The sequence below is a fragment of the Artibeus jamaicensis genome, unplaced genomic scaffold, assembly GCF_021234435.1.
Source record: "Artibeus jamaicensis isolate MK-2021 breed Jamaican fruit bat unplaced genomic scaffold, CSHL_Jam_final contig_387, whole genome shotgun sequence".
In the NCBI taxonomy this organism is placed as follows: Eukaryota; Metazoa; Chordata; class Mammalia; order Chiroptera; family Phyllostomidae; genus Artibeus; species Artibeus jamaicensis.
The window spans coordinates 12,259,052-12,279,446 of record NW_026521812.1 but is presented as its reverse complement, the minus strand read 5'-3'; the positions used below and the strand labels follow the sequence as shown (position 1 = coordinate 12,279,446).

Sequence of the window (20,395 nt, the reverse complement as noted above, 5' to 3'; positions counted from 1 at the left end):
AGCATCTAAGAAACTATCATTATTCATTAGGTAAACATTAATTTTTTTTTTTACATTTAAAAGTATATGAGAATGCTTTGGATATGAGAACACTGAAACAAAGCAAAGGCTTACTGTTATAAAATAATCATATTATTTAGAAATTTTCCTGCCTGCAATTATATTTAAAGTTAGTATTGTCCAATGGCTGCATCATATAGTTACATATTCTTTTTTTTTTTTTTTAAGATTTTATTTATTTATTTATCTTTAGAGGGGAAGAGAAGGAGAGAGGGAGAGAAAGATCAATGTATGGTTGCCTTTTTGTGCATAACCTGCTGGGAACTGGCCTGCAACCCAGGCATGTGACCTGACTGGGAGTCATACCGTGATACTTTGGTTCACAGGCCCACGCTCAATCCACTGAGCTACACCAGCCAGGGCTAGTTACATATTCTTACACTCAATGGGCAAATGTTTTAAGAAAACAGGCTTGTGCCATATAAGGAGAATTGGTGAAAGCCAAAGGTGACGTGAGCTGACCTAGACAACGAGCCCCAGCACTGAAAGTGAGCAAGCTTGGGCTTGCAGGGTTATTGTGGAGGAAATTTCTACATCTTCTGGGGACTTCTCACATTATTCTACAATATAATACTTTAATGCTACCTTTTTACATTCAGTTTACTTTTACCTTAACATACAAATAAATGATCTTAAAGTACAAGTAATATTTAGGTATGTTATCAGTAGTTAAGTGAGTTTTTTAATTTTATAGTCAGAGCTGTTACAGTTATTTATTGTGTTTTATTTCAGATTATGTTTAATTACAGAAAAAATGTTTTTTACGTCCATAGTAAAAGTTGTCTTGATTTGACTCTGTTTATTAATGGGGCTTTGGCAAATTTATAAAACACATTTTGTTTAGATCATTTAAACTGATATTTTCAAACCAGTTTTCTTGCAACATTTAGCCCACACTGATAGGGAGCATGGAGAGTAAAGGTGAGGAAAATTGGCAAGAGTCTTTAATAATGACCACCGGTTTAGGTGGGTAGAGAGATTTAGGGACAAAGTGTATCTGTATGTATGTACTAGGAAATATCTATTTAAGTGAATCTTTCTATTTATTATACTAAAAATAAATTAAACAGCCATTTCCCATCTTGTATGGTAGAAGAAAAATCTTAGTACATTCAGCAGTCCTCCTAGTGGCGCCTAGTCCTAGGATACCATCCGGTCTTGTGCCCAGACCCCTGAGAACGTTCTGTTACTCTAGCCTCTTAAAAGGTAAGCTGAGAATAGGGGGACAGTGACCAGAGGGGAGAGGGAAGGGAATTTAAGGGGAAAAAAGGGGAGGGATTTGGAGGAACAAATATAAAGGACACAGGGACGAGAACTAAGGGAAGTGGAAATGGGAGGGAGGTGGGGAGCACGGGGCGGGGGGGGGCTGGGATGGGAGAAATAGACAAAAAAATTGTACTTGAAAAATAACTAAATAAAAATTTTTAAAAAGGTAAGCTGAATTCTGCCTCTCAAATATTGTCACGTCTGAATAAGTCAGCCAGAGAATGACAAATACTGTGATTTCAAGAACAAAATAAACAAACATAATTGAAATAGACTCATAGATACAGAGAACTGGTTAATAATTGCCAGAGGGAAGAAGGCTTAGGGGACTAAGTAAAGAAGGTGAAAGGCTTAAGAAGTAAAGACTGGTAGTTACAAAATAGTCACGGGGAGGTAAAAGTAAAGCACAGAGAATAGAGTCAATAATAGTGTAGTAAGTATGTATGATGCCAGGTGGGTACTGGGAATATGTTGAGGGGAGACACTTTGTAAAGTAGATTATTGTCTAACTGCTGTGTTGTACACCTGATATTAATACAAAATCTATTCAATATAAACTTTAATTAAAAAATGAAATTAAAAAAATAAAGAGTCAACTCCAAGTCAAAAGAAAACACATATTGTCATACCTGCCTTGAGTGATTCCTTCGATGCAATGAGCTTTACGATAAAAGAAGAAAAGATGGAACTTCACTGGCCTCCAGTGTAAGTAATATGACTGCTTGCTAAACAACATCTCGGAGACGTGCTTTCATTGTTAATACCATCAGAAAAAGTTGTGGGGGAAGATAGTCTTCCTCTTCCTCTGACTGTTGGAGCTACCTGTACCCTTCCAAAAGAACTGAACCATTGCAAATAACTACATTGGGTCAATTCTACAACGTAAGTTGGAGATGAAATTCTCTTTCGCTTAGCTCTTTAGTCTTAGGACTATTCCTAAGAGTACACTCCCAAAATTACATAGTAAGAATAATGTATAGAAATAACCTTTGGGACCACTGTTTGTATAATTAATAACAATGGCATACCTGTAAACTACTTAAGCATGTATCAGCACAAGAATGGATAAATGAAATATTATTTATTCAGTGTGTGGACTAGTATACAGAAGTGAAAGTTAACATGAATAAATGCCACGAGCATGTTAATGTGTGAAAAACACATTGCCAGAGGACAAATGCAATGTAATACCATTTATATTGAACTTTAAAAATGCAGAAATGGAGATATATGTAGGAGACCAAGGAGACGTGTATGTAGTAGTAGCCCGAAGTAGAGATACGTGGTAGACAAAACAGAAGTTTGCTAGTAAAGTAAATATCAAATATAAGAGTGTCAGAGGACAGTGAATGTGGAAGTTACCAAGGGAGAGAGAAAAAGGAGATTTAAATGTATTAGTTAAGTGTTAGTTCCTAAAATAGTCAGTGGCTATATAGCTGTTTTCTCTACTTTTCTTCATACATTTTTTTATATTTCACACAATATGTTCATTTTTTGTAAGGGGACATAGAGATCCAAGATATCCAACTCTGAAAGTTGGACATGTCGGCTCTTCTATGGAGAATGATTCGCAGTGGAAGCACGGAGACACTGGGGGAGGTGGAAGGAGTGCAACTGAGAGGGGATTGCAGGTGGGCGGAGGTGGTGGCAGTGAGGGAAGTAGCCCCAGGGGTGATATATTTTGGAAGCAGCAGCAGAAGGATTTGGTCCTGAGCAGGGAAGTGGGGTTTAGAGATAAGCATGAGAAGAGTAGCATGTCCTATCACCTTGTGGTAGTAAGGAGGACTTAGTAAAGTAGGAGGCTGTTTTATTTTATGGTGATGTGATAAGATGTTGAGGTCAGAGCTCCTAGTTAGAGGCATTTGAGATCTGTTTTCAGCTCCTTTACTCATTTCAATAGTAAGGTACTCACTCTCTAATTCAATTTCCTTCGTTTATTAAATGAGATGGCATTACCTGATTAATAACATTGTCATGGGAATTAAATGAAAATGTAAAGTTCACAGTCCAGTTTTTGGACACAGCATCTTGTCAAAGTTATGAATAGTAATGCTGTTTAATGTATTGGAGGCCCAAAGGGAGCAGAGTGGATTTGACGGGGAAATGGACGCATGCAGAACATGAGGATGAAGTTAAGGGAAACAATCTCGCAGTTTTGCATGTTGCTCTGGGGAGCATTCAGTTTATACAAAAATAAAGCCACAACCGCTGGGTTTTGGATGTCAACATTCTTTCCACAACGTGTATAGGGATCCTTCTATGTCCCAGGCACTGGGACAGGTGCTAGGGGTGCAGTAGTGAACGAAGATCCTTGACCCTGTGGAGCTCAGCTTGGCACACACAAACATTTGTGTGTGTGTGTGTGTGTGTGTGTGTGTGTGTGTGTGTACAGCTTATTAGGAACACTGTTTGCCTTTGGGCCACATCACACATAATTAAAACTGAAATAACAATTAAAAAATGTAATGAAGTTACCTTTGTTACAATGCACTCCATTCCCAGAGAACTAATTAGTGGGGGATCTCATGTCATGAAACAAGTGTCAGAAAAACTGATAATTATTTTACAAAGATGTCTGCAGAAGTCTTCAATATGTGGGGAAATGATAGAAAAATACTACAATTGTTGCTTTGTCTAAAACCATGTACTTATATAAACATGGAAATGGTTATCACAATATAGAAAATGATATTCTGATTAGTCTCTCAGGCAGTGTTATTATTTCCATGACCTTTTTTGAGATGCATGTAAGATGCTAACAAAATCCTTTTTTATGCATGTGTTCGAGAAGCATTTACTCTCAGATTACGCAGGTGGCAATGGAATTGTGCTTGGGACAATGACAAGAGTTATGTAGGGTGTTTTTTATCATGTATAAAAAGTCATTTAATTTATATTCCAGGATGGCCAGTAGAAGCTGGTGAGGTATTTAGCCCTTCAAGTGTTCTTTTTACAGTTATATAAAAATGTTTGCCTTATTAAAAAAAAGAAGTCTAGTCTAACAAAAACATATCCACCAACAGCTTGCATTTTATCCCAGGTTTGCAAGAAAATTCGAAATACATGTGCACCTCTGAGCATGTCCCTGTACATAAGCTAACCAGTTTTGGTACCACACTGCACAGAGGTATACCACCATTGGTTTCTGACTTTAAGTTAGCTTCAAGCTTATTGGATATGATAACAACTGAAGGCAGCTTGGACCCCAATGCCTACAAAGCATTTGCAGAACTCACTACCTGTTTGCCTGACACCTTCTCAGTGGTGAGAGGTCTGGGTACAGATTTGCTAATCAAAGGGTGTCTTGATGCTTGAGCCAGGGGTCAGGAGGGAAGAGGGGTCCCAATGAATACACCTTTCCAAAAACTCATTTGTCTTCTTTCCTGTTAACCTTGCAGATGGCTGCCAAGTGACATCAAAGCACCATAGCAGCAGCCTGATGTAGTTTCTGTTCACCCGAAAATTCATTAATCACCTTTTCTCTCACAATCTAGCTAGAAACTTCAGCTGAAATACATGTGTTTTTTTTACAATACTTTGGGAATAGTTGGTAACATTAAGTTTAGGACATATGGATATTAAAATTCTTTGAAAATTGAAAAAGTCACTTAAAAATTTAAAATATCATCTACTCATTATGCTATTTTAATGGATATATTTGCTACACCAAGAAAAACTACATATTTCATTTGGAATCATCATTCTTTTGAAGCAAAACTGATCTTTTCAATAAGAGTACATTTAAGAAGCTATTTTTCATCTTCAGTTGAGAATAATAGACCACCCAAGATTAAATTATGAGCTCCTTAGTTTAGAAGCCACCATGTGTTTAAGTTACTCATATGTTCAATAATTATTTTATGGGAATGGGAAGAGTAGATCTGTACATTTATTTGTGAAACATTTTCTTAATGTATATTGAGTATGGGTTCTTTGCGAGGTATTGGGGTACAAGGGTAATTGAAACATGAAGCAAAAGGGAAGTGGTTAATTTAAAATTACTGTGCTCACCACAAGAAACAAATGGTAAGTATGTGACATGATGGACATGGTAGTAATGCTAAGGTGGTAATTGTATTGAAATGTACGTGTTTGAAATCAGCATGTACACCTTAAACTTACACAATGTTATATGTTAGTTACTGGTATAGCTCAATAAAGTTGGGAAAAAACAGACTATCAGGTTAAGAGGGTCTCAATCTAGAAATTATATCCACTGTTAGAATTCATATTAAAAACTGAGAATGGACAGAATAAAATGCCAGTCTTTGGAAACATTTTCCTGAACTAGATATATTTTTATGGCAATCTATGCTGCAATTTGAACCATTAGTCCAGTACATTTGAACCCTTTTTCAAATGGGAAGACATATTCTTGGTGAAGGCTTTAAGAAGATTTACATTTAATTAAAAAAACAAAATTTCTTCCCTCTTCTAAAAATTATTATTTATCAGTAAGATAAATCTTACTGATTTGCTGTCTCATTTTGCTCAGATTTTTTAGTTATGAATTCCTGTTTTTGCATTCAATTAAGGACTTTAACATGGCTTCTAAATTTATTTTTTGATTCTTGTGAATTGCTTTAGAGATATAGCCCCCTCTGGGACTGAAGACTTAGTGTTTTCTTCCCTTTTGCTGTGTTAGTTTTATAAATATCCATGGTGGTCTTATCTGTCTGTCATACAGTTCAAATGAGATAGAGCTAGTTCTGCATTTTCCCAAGGGAAAGAAGAGAGTTTTCTCACTGTTAAAGCAGAGATGTTAATAGTACTTCACATAGAAGGTTGTTGTGGGTTAGTTTTTGTAAAGCATGACAAATAATATGAGGTCCATAGTAAGTGCTACAAAAATATGCATAAACAAAATTAAATATACTTTACTTTTGAGCCTATTCATTGTTTCCTCAAGTGTTGCAAACTGACCCAAATTAACTCTTTTGGCTTCTTTTTTGCAGATAATGGTAGTGCTCTGGAAATTCTTGGATGTCAGGTAAAAATGAAAGCAGGTTGGAGTTTAATCATACCACACATAGAGACACTGACTAACAACATATTAGTAAGGTAACATTTAGACAATAAAATAAAAAACAAAGCAAATATTTCTCACTACTCATTTTATAAGTCTAGAAGTTCATTTTTCATTCATTGAGGGGCTTTGAGCACTACCCTGAGTGAAAGTTTCGCTGGAACCAAATACCAAAATTCTAGACACAAGATATTTTCAATATCTTGTTAAATCCTGAGATGCTGAAAATCAGGGCAGCGAGGCACTAGCCTCTGGTGCAAAATTTGAAGAGGAGGTATCAAAATGCTTAGCAATCAAGAGAAAAAAATAAAATAAATTAAAAATTAAAATAAACGCAAATAAACGCAATAATTATTATGAAGTAAATGTCAACATTTTAAGTAAAGTCAAATTGTTTTATTTTTCCACAATTACTGTGCATAAGTCATTTCCAGGGGGCTGATTATTACTGGCCTGCCACAACCGTTAATGAAGGTTAGCAATGGCACCTCGTCCCACTGGGCAACACAGTGGTTAATGCAGGGCTTTATATAAGGCTGTGTTTTTGATTATAGAGATTTCATTAACTTGTTCTATTTGGTTCTAAATATGGGAGGGTATTTGGGCACTTTTTTTCTTTGCTAAGCTCAGGTTCCAATATGGCGCTGACAGTGTACCACTCAAGCCCTTAGAGGTTCACCTCTGGAGCTGAAGGAGGTAGGGATTTTATTCTAAGGCATCTTCCCTACAGGTAAGGCTGCTGGCCTTTTTGGGCTCTTCTATCTTGCATGTTAGAAAGAGTAAGTGTCTTTTAAAAATGCATACTTGTCCATGTCCATCTGTCTAGCATCTGTCTGTCTATATATTCATTCACCTGTATATGTATGCCACTTTAGCTGGTCTACACACTTAGCATATCTTTAATTTTATCTTTGAGAGTTCAACATTCATTATGCCAGTCCTCAGACAATTATTTCCACCACCAGAAACCCATTTTTGAGATTGTGTGCTAATTAGCAAAGAGTAACATCTTCATGTTTAGAACTCATATCATACTGACCACTAGTGAGCCTTGCATTTGTTAGTTGATCACTTGAGCACATGGGATTTTGAGGACAGCAATGGACTGCCCTGATATTTCAGATGGGATATTTTAGAGTAAGCCATGGACACTGTAAGACTAAGTTTTAGTCAATATGTTTTTATATCTAAGCTTGGGTGATGAATTGCTGCTTAGTTCCTAGGCTAATTTAAGAAAATGCTAGATTTATAGTGCATGAGGTTTTGCTTGACTTAGGCTGACATATTATTTTCTCTCTACTATTTGGTTGTTTGAAATGCTAAAACATCAAAATTATAAAAAAGCATAATTTTCCACAGGCATTTCTATTTGGGCTTATTTTACCTCCATATGTATATATACTTTTATTTATGAGGTCTACATCTCCCAGATGTAGAAGAAATAAACATTTCTCCTCCCTATTTTCTGCCTATGTATTTTCTGGGAGTTTTAGTCTAGTTTTTAATAGAAAGGAATAGATTAATGGAGATTGATGGAAACCAGTAATCAGGTTTTTGCATTCTGGCTGGAGAGAGGTATATGCCTTGATTTCTGGTTGGGAAATGCCTTGGGCTTCTGAGTCAGTGAAAGACAGTGGGATTAGGATAAAGTTTCTCTTCTTTCAGGCCAACAGATTTGCATTGCCTGATTGTATGTCATGCAGAGATCAGTAATTGCTCTTTCCATCAAATTATCAGTTCAGATTCTTTCCAGATTCTGACTGTAGGATGACTCCTAGTCCTCCTGGTCTAGGGCTTACATGTTTTATCAAATACTTATGGAATTTATCCTTTCATCAGATATTCATGGAATTTCACTTACATGCTCTGTGCTCCTCTGCACACTGGGGATGCAGGAACAATGGAGCTTAAATTATTGTTGGGCCTTTTGATCTTATTCTGGGAGTTCATGGAGCAGCGGTCTGATGAACTGCTAGACAGATGTCATTTAACACTAAGGTCAACTTAAAACAGTTTTGGCATGTATGTCTAGGGAACTTCAATGTTAAGGGTCTTTATTAATTCAATCTATTCTAATACCCATACATTGCCCATTAGGGGAATTAAAATTGTTAAATAAAATTGTACAGTATGTACATGGATTTCTTATGTGGACTTTCAAAATAATGATTCCTTTAGTATTTTAATATTGGCAAAACATTTCAGCTTATCTACCACATTAGTCATGGGCAGAGTTGACTCAGAAAGATTAAGTAACTTGCTTAAGGGCTATTCACTTTACCTAATTAAGTGAAGAAGCTGTAACTCAAACCCAAGCCTCTGACTTCAAGTTCAGTAATAATTCCATTGCAGTAGTCAAGTCTGCAGCTCTCAGCACTTTCCACGTTGATGCATAATTCATCAGGTTCACAGGGCAGCGTATAATAAACTCTTCTACCAAAGCAATTTTAGTTACAAGTTTCACAATTGAGTTAGACACTGAATTTTTCCAAGATTGCCTGTCAGTATTTAAAAACATTGTGTTTATTCAGAAAACACAATGGCCTCTTTGCCTCTTTGTGCTGTGGAATCTGCCTGTTCTGAGAGCTCAGAATCAACACTTGGCCGACACTGCATGCCTCCTTGTGAGGAGACTCACAGGGGCTTACAAGTTTTACTCTTTCATCAAGTATTTATGGAGTTTATTCTTTCACCACATGCTTGCGGAATTTCACCTGCATGCTGGGTGCTCTTCCAGGTGCCCTTTCACACACTGCGGGTACAGTTATTGATGGAATGAAAATGACAGAAGCAACACTAAAGCTATGTGATATGGTCTTGACCTGCTTCTATTATCAATAAATTAAAGCTTCTGTTTTCCTGGCCAAAACATAATGTAAGAAGCATGGAAAGACGGCATTTATCCTTTTTTTTCTATTTCTTTAGAATAGGTAAAATGTAACTTTTCGAGTATAAAATAACTTTTTCAATTTTGATTTTTACATATTAAATCCATTATTACTTTCAATATGTTGTTGGAAAGGTTCCTTTTATCGTATTTTAACAACTCATTATACACTTAATGAGGTTCATCGATTTAACATGGCCTGTTGAGCATCCATTTTGTGCAACATACAAGCTTCGTTCTTATGTACCTAAGTTTATGGAACAGTTTTCAAGCTTCTGCTCTGGTTCTGGGCCCCCAGAGCATCTGATATTAAAAGAAGATCCATCCCTTGGACATCCATCCACCATTCCTTTTGACTACAAGGGTAAAAGTCCTACAACTGCATGAAAAAAGTAAGAATTGAATTGGGAAAAAATGCACTGATATATCCTATAGAGTGTGGCGTTGCAGAACTTTCTTAGGAAGCAGTACATAGTAATTGCACACATGTGCAATCGTGGAAACGGTAAGGTTTCTCATGAGAGGAAAAGCTTCTTGCTCAAAATGCGAGTGGAAAATATTTCCGTATGTCTTAAGGAGTCAATGAAAGTGCATACTTAATCAAGTTGCACAGGTATCTATCTCTCCATACATCTAAACACATACAAGTGAGAAATGACAAAATTGAAATCTCTCTTTTAGTTTCTAGTCATATAGTTTTTTTCAAAAGATACTGAAATAATTTTTTAACCATCATGTAATAATTATTTTAAGCAAGTGTCCTCAGTGGATGCCAAAACTTGTGTGGCAGTTTGACAAGGAACAATATATTACATTATCTCAAAGTATCTTCCCAGAGATAACACATTTGTTACAAAAATTAAAACAGTAACTTCATGGTAGAGAAACCTGACAGCTATCCTTACCCACGTTTTTCTAATTAACAGCACTAGGAAACATCTGAGCTTCCTATTATGATGCACTAATGATATACTATTCCTGCCTAAAATATGTAAAATAAACATACACTTAAGGAAATATCAGACACTTTGAGGGGCGCTCTACAAAAATGAATGGCCAAGAATCTTCAAAAAGGTTAATATCATGAGAGAAAAAGAAGGGTAAGGAATTATTTTAGATTAAAGGCGACTAAAGAGAGACCTGCCAAGTGAATGCGATGCCAAGTCCTGGATTGGGACAAAACTCCCATAAAGGATGTTAGGATAAATGCCGAACGTTGAACATAAGCTGTATGTTGTTGAGTATCGCATTAACTAAAGCCTCCTGGACTTAACACCTGTGTGCGCTCATGTGAGAAAATGTCTTTGTTCTTGAAACACATGTGAAGTGTTCAGTGGTAAAGGACATGGTGTTTGCAACTGTCACATAATTCAAGAAAAAACCTAGCACACACACATATCTATACATATACCAACACATGCGTGTGAAATAAAATGTTAAAAAGTAAAATGTGTAAAATGTGATTCGAGAAAACTTCCAATATGAAAGTCCAAGCCAAACAAAAGTGAAAGTAATTGAAACAATGGTTGTATTTCTTACAGCATGTGGCTGTGGCAACTCTTAAGCTCTAAAATGCCTTTCTTACTTAAGTGTCATGAACTATGTCTTAATTGTTTTAGGTACCTTGTGAAATTTTACATAGAATGCAACTTAATTACGTCTTCTGGAACTTCCCCTCTTGCTCTTCCCACCATTTCGGCAGGCTGCGTTGTTACTCTAGAAAAAGGAACCATCCCACATCCCACAGCACCACCCCTGGTACCTTTATGCGACCTCCATTCCCACTCTGCATGTTAAGCATTTCTGGTGATGAGGCTGCCTGAACCATGGCAACCCCTTGTAACTCAGTCAGCAGCCGAAAGTAGATGGGTCATTCTTTCTAGTGGCGTGTTGTGAGGTAATTGGCTTTCATTACAGGCTTTCTTGTAAAGGTGATGGGGATTAGACGCTGTAAGCACAGGGTAGAATATATTTGTTCTCTCCAAAGACCAAGTTCAAGATCTTTATGAATCATTCTTACTTTCCCACAGCCAGTTTCCGTTTCTTTTGGAGCCTTTAAAATGCACACTCTTCCATCTGAACATCTCTTTAAGGCATCCTCATCCTTCTGTTTAAATGGTTCTGGAGAAAACTTTTCTTTCTTTCATATATTAATTCAGCACTGAGTAGCTGGAAGCTCCGTGACTGTAAGCCGTATTTTCCTGGGGAGAGGTTACCACTTCTCTCCTGCTTTCCTTTGAAGCCTTAGGCAGAGGAAAACACAAAGCTTTCTTTTGTGTATGTGGTTGCAACACGTAATGTTACGCAAACTCAATCAAATATGCAAATTGATATTTTCAAAAATGTAAAAGTTTTTACTGATTAAAAACTGGTAGGTTACAGTAAAAGAACTTATCCAGCACTACTGTAAAGATTACTTTCAGAATATTGGCGACAGGGGGGTTCATCATTTCCTGGAGCTTCTTGCTGCTGCTCTGTCATTGTCACTGCAAGAACAACAGTAATTTAGCAACAGGGGATTTTTGTCAAACCTACTTTGTAATACAGGTTTTGAAGGCAGACTTAATCAGTTCCACTGCATCTTTTACTATCAAAGTTTTGCCAACATGTTATCCTTTGATTGTATTTCTCTTTGAAGCATTTTGAATTTATAATTAGTGGTTGGAGGAGGGGTTTGAAAATCTGGCTTTTGTTGCAAATAAAGAAGCTCTTTGGTGTAGGAGTGATTGTGAAAAGATCTTTGTAATTTGTAAGAAGCTGGGGCCTGCCCTGACTGGTGTAGCTCAGTGGGTTGGATATCATCCCATAAACCGAAAGGTGGCTGGTTTGATTCCCAGTCAAGGCACATGCCTGGTTTGTGGGCTAGGATTCCTGGTTCAGAACATGGGAGAGACAACTGGTCAATGTTTCTCTCCCTCACTTCCCCTCCCTCTAAAAATAAATAAATAAAATCTTAAAAGAAGAAGTTGGGGTCTTTCCCCCAAACCCAAGGAATGGTTTGATTTTTTGCATGTGTAGCATTACTTTTGCTTGTTTGTCTGAATGTAGATGGAAGGACTACATGAAATTCCTAATACTTCATCATTAGAAATGTGGCGTCACAACAACTGTAGTGCTCCGACGTGTGTAACTATAGTTACAAGCCCGGATAACGCTGACTAGGATTTCCCAGGCGTATTCTTTCTAAAATTTATCTGTTGAGGGAAGCACCTGTGATAAAAGCATCAAGCCACTTTTTTCCTACTGCTCCGTTCATAAACACCTTGTTTCCACTTTACAAAGAGAGAGATTCTTCTCATCCACCCAGGATATTTCTAAGGTTCTTGAGCCTACTGTGTAAAAATTTCCTGGGGACAAAGTAAAGGAGCACTTAAAAATACTCCAGCCCTGACTAGCGGGGCTGCATTGGTTGGGCATCGCTCCACAAAGAGAAAGCTCGCTCGTTGGATTCCCGGTCAGTGCAAACGCCTAGGCTGCAGGTTTGGTCTCTGGTGGGGGCACATAAGGGAGGCAACCGATCGATGTTCCTCTCTCACGTCCATGTTCCTTTCCCTCTCTTTTTCCTTCCTTTCCTCCCTCTCTAAAAACAAACAATGAAACAAAAAAACAATGTTGAGAAAGTGAATACCACTAATGACTGCATGGCAAATTCTTTCGTAAGTCAAGTGCTTTCCAATTCTTTGCTTTCAGTATGTTAAAAGATTACTAAGAACAATAGAAATAGATTATTAAAATCAGCAGAGCTCCAAGCAGCTGCTTTGGATTCCACTGGACCCAGACTTCCCCTCAGCTCCTTGGTGGGGTTTCGCCTCACACATTTGGTTTTTCTGGAAAGTAGTTCTGAAGAAGCCAAATACTGCATGCATTGCAAATGCTGTGTCTCACCTCCCTGATTGGGTCCCTCTGTCCCCAAAACTTGCAGATTCAGGACTGACAAATTTGCTCCCTTCTGAGGTGTGTGGATGACGGGAAGGAGAGGAGAGTCTGGGGATTGGAACCTGGTTTTGCAGCATGGTATTTTGAGGAGATGGGCAGAGCAGAGTCACTGTAGGACACTGGAGGGATGTGACAAGGCAGCAGCCTTAGGCAGGGCACAGGGGTGAGAGCAGATTGCTAAGCTGAGTACAGCCCACTTAGTGCAGAGCTCAGGGAGAATGATTGGCACCATCTCTTGAGAGAGTTGGGTGATGAATATCCTCTAAAACATGGGTGATCATTGACACAGCAGTTAAATGAATAATATAATCAATAATTTAACCATTTACTTAATTTTATATATCTAGCTTGTTTCTGATGCTTCATTATCATAAACAATGCTATGGGGGATATTCTTACACATTAATCTTTGAGTGTATCTTTCATTATTTTTGTAGCACAACTTCTAGAAATGGAATCACTAAATCAAGTGATATAAAAATGTTAAGGCTGTTTATACCAATTTCTCTCCACATAAGATTTTATATTCCAATTTACACCCTCACTAGCAAAGCAGAGAGTATACACTCCACCAAGTAATAATTATCCTTTTTAAAAGCTTTCTACCACCAATGACAGTGTTATATTATGCATTTATTTGAATGAGTCATTTTCTGTATTTAGTAGTAACTTTAAAAAGAATTAACAAACAAGATTACCCTGTGTTAACTTAGAGCATGTTTCGCAAATGTCTCTCCATCTCAATTTCATGCACACATTACAAGACTGGCTGCACCTGGGGGTTATATTAGATTACATAGGAGAAGGATGATAGACTCTAAACCCTGAGCCATGCTCTTTCTCCACCCTCTTTTTCTCAAATGCACAGAGTGTCTAAATTCTTTGTTAAACACTCAATCTGACTGCAGCGTTGTAGGCGAGGCTGTGGAACAGAGCTGATCGCTACATAGATTCAGCTTCTCATAATGGCCTTTTCTCCCTCTTTCATCTTTCAGGGCACATATCTCCCTCCTAAGCTCCAAGGGCCCTTCTTTGTGCCTTTGTAACTCACTTCCTGAGCCCATTTCCTGCACAGCTCACATCTTTTACCTCTGCGACATTTCAACGAAGCTTTCTCTTATGGTTCGGCTCTTGTCTCTGAATTCTTTCTTAGCCAGAACTCAAGTACTGAGGCCACTGAACCGAGGTCTAATATCTGGTGCCATTTTACCACCAATGTAATAGCATTACTAGTGATTATTGTTACTTTTCTAGATGTTTCAACAATGACCACATGCTTTTAAAACAATTTAACCTGGTTTCAGTGAAAAGATCATCAATTTTTGAAATTACTGTTGTACTTTACAGCACTAAAATTTTAGTCCACATTACTGGAAGCTGTACTCTGGTATGTTCTTACCTTGCTTGCCCTGGAAATCCTCTTTGCTGACATTCTAACCTAGATATGTATTCTGCCGTAGTTTGTATGATAGCTTCCAAATGAAAATGTGACACACATGAAGATAATAGGCTTATTTTTAGAAAGGTTAATGTGTGAAATATCCCAACCCAAAGGTCAAACGATAATTTTGACTCTTCAAAGCCAGCCCTTAGAAAACACCCTGGAATCAGGATGGCGCAGCTGGGTTCCAACCTGGTACAGATGCAAGCATTTAAGATGCTGGGGCCTGGGGCTGCCCCATATTTGAATCACAGAGTGTTAGGGACTTAATGTTTATGTCTCCTTAAAATTCCTATGTTGGAAACCTAATTCGTAATGTGATGCCATTAATAGGTGAGGTCTGTGAGAGATAACTAGGTCATGAAGGTGAAGCCCTGGCAAACATAGATAGTTAACTCCCTTCCTTATTAAACACCCTTTCTATGGTTTCCCTTCCTTGGTAGCTGGAATTGTATGCTGGTTTAGCTGATACAGCAGTTCAATCTGCATAATGCTCATATTTATTTTCCACCAACTTTATTTTCATTCTGAGTTTGTAAAAGAACAGCTTAAGACCACTCATTGGTTGTTGCTACCCACTCAGTGGTTTGGGCAGTGTGGGCTGCAGACCCATCTTCAGCAGCAGCTGAGTCTTCAGTAGGAAACTGCAGAACAGGCACAGAGGGCACTTGCACCTGCAGACCAGTAAGCAACCTCAAGCTGGGCAGCAGTGAACTCGGGAGCCAGGGTAGACCATGAACCCTGAAATTCTTCCTTAGTCACGGCCTTTTCAGCAGCGGCCTGCTCTTTCTTCTCAATTTCTTCAGGATCTCGGTCGAAGTAGAGATCACACAGGACCTCCCATGGGTGTTCATGAGAGATGGTGCCACACATGTGTAGTACTTCCAGGGGCCAGCATGCACCACATCAGACCCACTGAGCAGCACCCCTGTGGTTGCCAGGATTGATAATGTCCACAAAGCGCAGAGGAAAGCCTGTGTGACACAGAGCAACGGTGGTCAGGATGACATAAGACGTCTCTGTGAGAGGCCGGTGGTCAGCCCTGGGATCAGTAACACCCAGAAGTCTCGGCTCCCAGAAGGCTGCCCAGGTCTGGGTAGTGAGGGTTCCAGGAGTGAAGTGCCGGTGATAGGGGTGACTGCAGTGGCAGCAACAAGCTTCAGCGCAGCTCCCTGCAGGAGGTGACACAGAGGGCAGCAGGGTTTTCAGTGGCAACAACTGCACAAGCTGCAGGCAGAAGCTCCCCCCAGGTCCTCTTCAGATTTATGGTGCAGATGCCGCCACTTTTCCTTTTGCACCTGTTCCAGTTGACTTGAAAGTCAAGGTTGGTGTCACCTAAGTGGGTTCCTGCTGCGAGGAACTTGAGGCCATCTCCCTGCTTCATTTGCAGGACATCAAGGTCTCTGGACATTGTGACAGTTTTCCTTTAAGTTATGTGGAAACTGAGAACAACGCAGTGTAGGAACTGAGAACAAAGCCATATGGGCCTCTCTGTGCATAACGTAGAAGTGCTAACACTTATTTTTAATTACGGTAAAAAATAGGTGTCACATTTCTTGAAAGGGCTGAGAAAATAAATCTTAAAAATAATTTAACATAAAGGTTGCTTAGCAGAGAGGTCAACAGCCCAGCCTCTGGGTCTGGACTGCTGGGATTCAAATCTCATCTCTAATGACAGTCGTACGGCCTTGGCAAGTTTCTGGGCCTCAGTTTCAACACCGGTAAAATATGATGACTAATAGAATTTATATCACAAAACTAGTTTGTGTATTAACTGAGTTAATTCTCATTAAGTGCTTTGAATGGTTATGAAGCAAACAGTCAGCACCATGCCACTGTAAGTTAGCATTATGGAATAAATGGGACAAATTACGCAGGCACGTGAGCCGATCTCTTAGTGTTCTTCTCACTTCATGTCTAATTCCAAAACCCTGTACAGCTCACGTTCAACTTTTTTACCCAGTTTTTAAGAGGCTTAATGTTTTGAAGATTTTGTTTAGCTCAATTAGACAGAAGTTTACACATGCATCTTATCAATCTGGAATTAAGCATGTTTCCACATATAGATCTTACCAAATGTCTCTATGAACTTGTTGATCATAAAAGATATAATTTGGATGACTGGAGTCTTTTCAGAAGAGAAAGATGATGACAAAGAGGTAAATACAGACAAGCAATATGTGTGCTGCTTGGTGAGTGTTAAAAGCATAGAATGATGCATAGGTGAGAATAGGCAGACAAATGAGTAGATAGCAAATTGGTAGACAAGAGAACTTGCGCTATTCCTAAGAAGCGCTTCAGACCTCAGGGCCAGTTTTAAGTCAGAGCTGGTATATTTCTGTTACATCCCATTTCTGACATCACCAGTAATGTGATTGTAAATAACAATCTTGTCCCAGAAAGAACAGATTTATTATACTTAAACTCTATTTTAGGTATTATTTGACGATCTTTGGTCAATGTGATAATTTTTAAGTGTTTCCAACAAATAGCATTTGCACCTTCAAGAAATGACTCTCTTGTATACATTAAGAAACAAATGGCAAGCAAAGTATGTGCAATCCACAAAATCCGTGCCTGCGAATACTTAGTGCTGTTCACTGGAAGCCTAAGAGGTAACAAATACCAGTTCTGGGTGTTAACACATAACATTGCATTTCCCTTCTTATTCTTTTCCGCCATCTTCTTATTTATTTGTTGATTCTATAACCTGGCACTTGCTTCTCACTCCTGATGTTAAACATGCACTTTTTCTGAGTGTGGACTTCAGAGGGTGTTCTGTCAATCATTCCCCTCTGTAGTCGCTTTGTTCCGCAGGACGGAGTGGGTGTGAATGTTGGAAGCCTCTCTGCTCAGCAGCCTCAGGGGCTCCTTTCCTTTCATGCTTTAGGGGCGCTTTGTCAGCGTTTGAATGCTGCCTCTTTGGCTGCCTTTGTGGCAACAGCTTGTGCTCAGATGTGATTTAGTTGTAAGCTGATTGCCGCTCCGTGTGCGAAGAGAGCATGACCAGTTTGCAGGCAGCCAGTCGGTGCGCCCCCAGCCTGTTACATCAGCATCGCACCATGGGAAGCCAGGCAATGCCAGGCAGTCTCCCCCTTTGCCTGTATTTTTTTGGTTTTTTTTTTGTCTTTCAAGGAAAAAAAGGAAAGCCTGGGAAAATAGTGAGAGAGGCCTGGTTATCTTTGAGAATTGCTGAATGCTCTTCTCCATAACGGCGTTTTTTAAAAAATTGAGTTTCTAAAAAAGGAGAGAGGAAGTAAAGAGAGGCATAAAATTGAGGAAAAATAATTTACAGTTTTGTGAGACTTGGGTCCAGTATATTAGCTTTATCTGCTCTGGTACTTCATGGAGTCCTCTGGTGCTCCATCCCCATTTTTCTAGTGGTTTTATTAATTTTTACCCAGAAACGTGTATGTGCATTAACAGAGACAAAGAAAATAATACTACTGTCTGTTTGGGTTTCGATTAACTTCAGTAGAACATTTCTTCCTGTTTACTGAATGTTCCAGACAGTCTCCCTTTGTGTTTCGTTGCTTTCAACAGGTTGTATTTTTTAAATAAACAGTGAACCGGTCCCCACTCCTTCACTCGTGTTGTTCCTCATCAATGTCACGTGTGGGTTGGGAGGCGTGTTAGAGTCACACGACACACTGTTTTCTCACTTGCTGTCATCTGAGGGCTGGAGCACGAAGTTCCTCTTTCTCAGGTGTAGGGAGCAGTAATCTGCCCCTTGTCCTGCTGAGGTAATGGGCCACACTATGGACGGGCCACTTCCACAGCTGGTCTTGCGGCACTCAGCGGTGTTGTGACTCTGAGTCTGAACACTTGATCAAGAAGGTTTTTAAAATAAGGAGCTTGTTCTGCTGAGGCCCACTAACACCGCCACTGCATGTGGATCAGACTCTGGGAAGCACTTGCTGCTTATCTACAGCAGAATGGCAGAATTATCTCTTCCATCACATGGGGTTAACAATAGCATCTCTGGTGATACACTCTTTATAAATCATTGGAAGGAAGCATCTGTGTGGAAACTAATAAATTATGCTTTCTTGTACTTCTAGGAAGAGAGATTCGCTTCTGGAAAAACTTGTTCCAGTTATGAAGCAGATGCAGCAAATCACTGACCTCAGTTTTTTGTCATTTTTAATAAAACTCATTAATAATATTACTTAAAACCTGTCGTTTTACTTTGCCAAAGGAAGTCCCTAATTTTATCTTCAATGTATTACTTAATACATTTTGCTAATTTGATGATATAAGTCAAGGAACTTTCTCATTGCAAGAAAATTAAGAAAATGCAGAAAAATACAAGAAAATTGTTCCATCATTGTGCTGCTTAAAGGAAACCTCTTCAGTGCTTGCCTTGTGGGTTGGCTGACAGATGATTTGTGAGGTGGCCTGGGAAGGCTTCCAGCCATCGGAGTGGCTCCTGGCACTTTTCATCTGTAGCCCTTGACACAGCTGAAACGATCTCATCTTCTTTGTAATTTAAATTTTTTGGCTAACTCTCTTTCGGTTATATACATATACTCCATGAGGACAGGTGTTTTCTTCTGCTTTGTTCACTGTCGTAACCCCAGCACTAAGAGTGATGTCCAGCACTAGAAGATCCTCACCAAGGGTTTGTTACATAATGCTTTAATGAATGAGCATAAGTAGCCTTATTTTTTGAGTAGCCCTTGCCTGGTTACACTTATCCAGTCCTAGCAATTTTGTATCCTGATATTTCAGTTAACATTATAAACGTAATATTTCCCTAAGCTTTTAGGAGGGATTCTTCATATAGTGCTGCAGAAGCAGATGCTAAGAGTGTTGAACACCCAGCCTCTGTGTGCTTAAGACAGGATTCCTTTGTGTTTGTTATCAGATGATAATCCTGTGACTACATTCCTTGTGCCACACATTTCAAGTCACTCTTTTCCAATTCCCATTGCAGCCATGGCAGGGATGAAGGGCCATGGCGGCCTTCAGTGATTCCTTTTTTGGTCTCACTGACCTTTCGAACTTGCCAGAGTTCTGCAAAGGGACTTTGCACAAGCTATTCTTTTGCCAGGGAGACTCTCTTTTGCTGTTCAGAGAACAGCACCTTCAGCTCCGCTCTTGACTGTCAGTTACCAAAGCAGGATTTCCTGACCTGCTCTAAGCATAGAAGTGCATGCATCAGTCTGATGTGTCAGTTATTTAATTATTCAAGTATGTATATCTCTTATCCTGTTCTCCTACTTCCTACTAGAATGTTTTCATGATAGCATGAAACTTGTTTTGTTCACTGTGCGTTCTGTAGAGAGAAATACATTTGACAACTCTTTATTCAAGAAACATTTATTAGATTTACATGTTCTACCATGCTATGTGCTAAATACTAGGGAATTGCCAGGAATACCACCCTAAACAGGGAGAGATTTGACAGGATCTGGGGGTGTGGTACAGTTCAAGGCAGTAAAGATAGAGGAAAGAAAAACTCAAATCATTATCTACTTACAGTTTCAATAAATGCTATTAAGGAAATTACTAGATATTATAAGAACGCAGCCAGGATCTAGCTTGGATGGTGTGATTCATTCCAGATACCCTGACCTTCCATTCTGTCAGAAAATTAGATAATCAGATGTGTTTGTTTACTGCTCTTCAAATAAATGGCATGGATACCTCTTTCTTTGTTTCTTTCCAGTGAGAGACATCCACTTACATCAAAGGAATTAGACCAAAGAAACCATGTTCCTATGTTGATTCTGCTTTAAAATAGCAGCCAGCACTAAGAGTGCAACCTGAGTTTTTC

At 38.8% G+C, this 20,395-nt stretch overlaps 1 pseudogene; it reads right to left on the bottom strand.

The window, feature by feature from the left end:
* Positions 1–15,164: 15,164 nt before the first annotated feature.
* LOC119044981 (40S ribosomal protein SA-like) lies at positions 15,165–16,027 on the bottom strand (annotated as a pseudogene).
* Between the last annotated feature and the right edge of the window lie 4,368 nt (positions 16,028–20,395).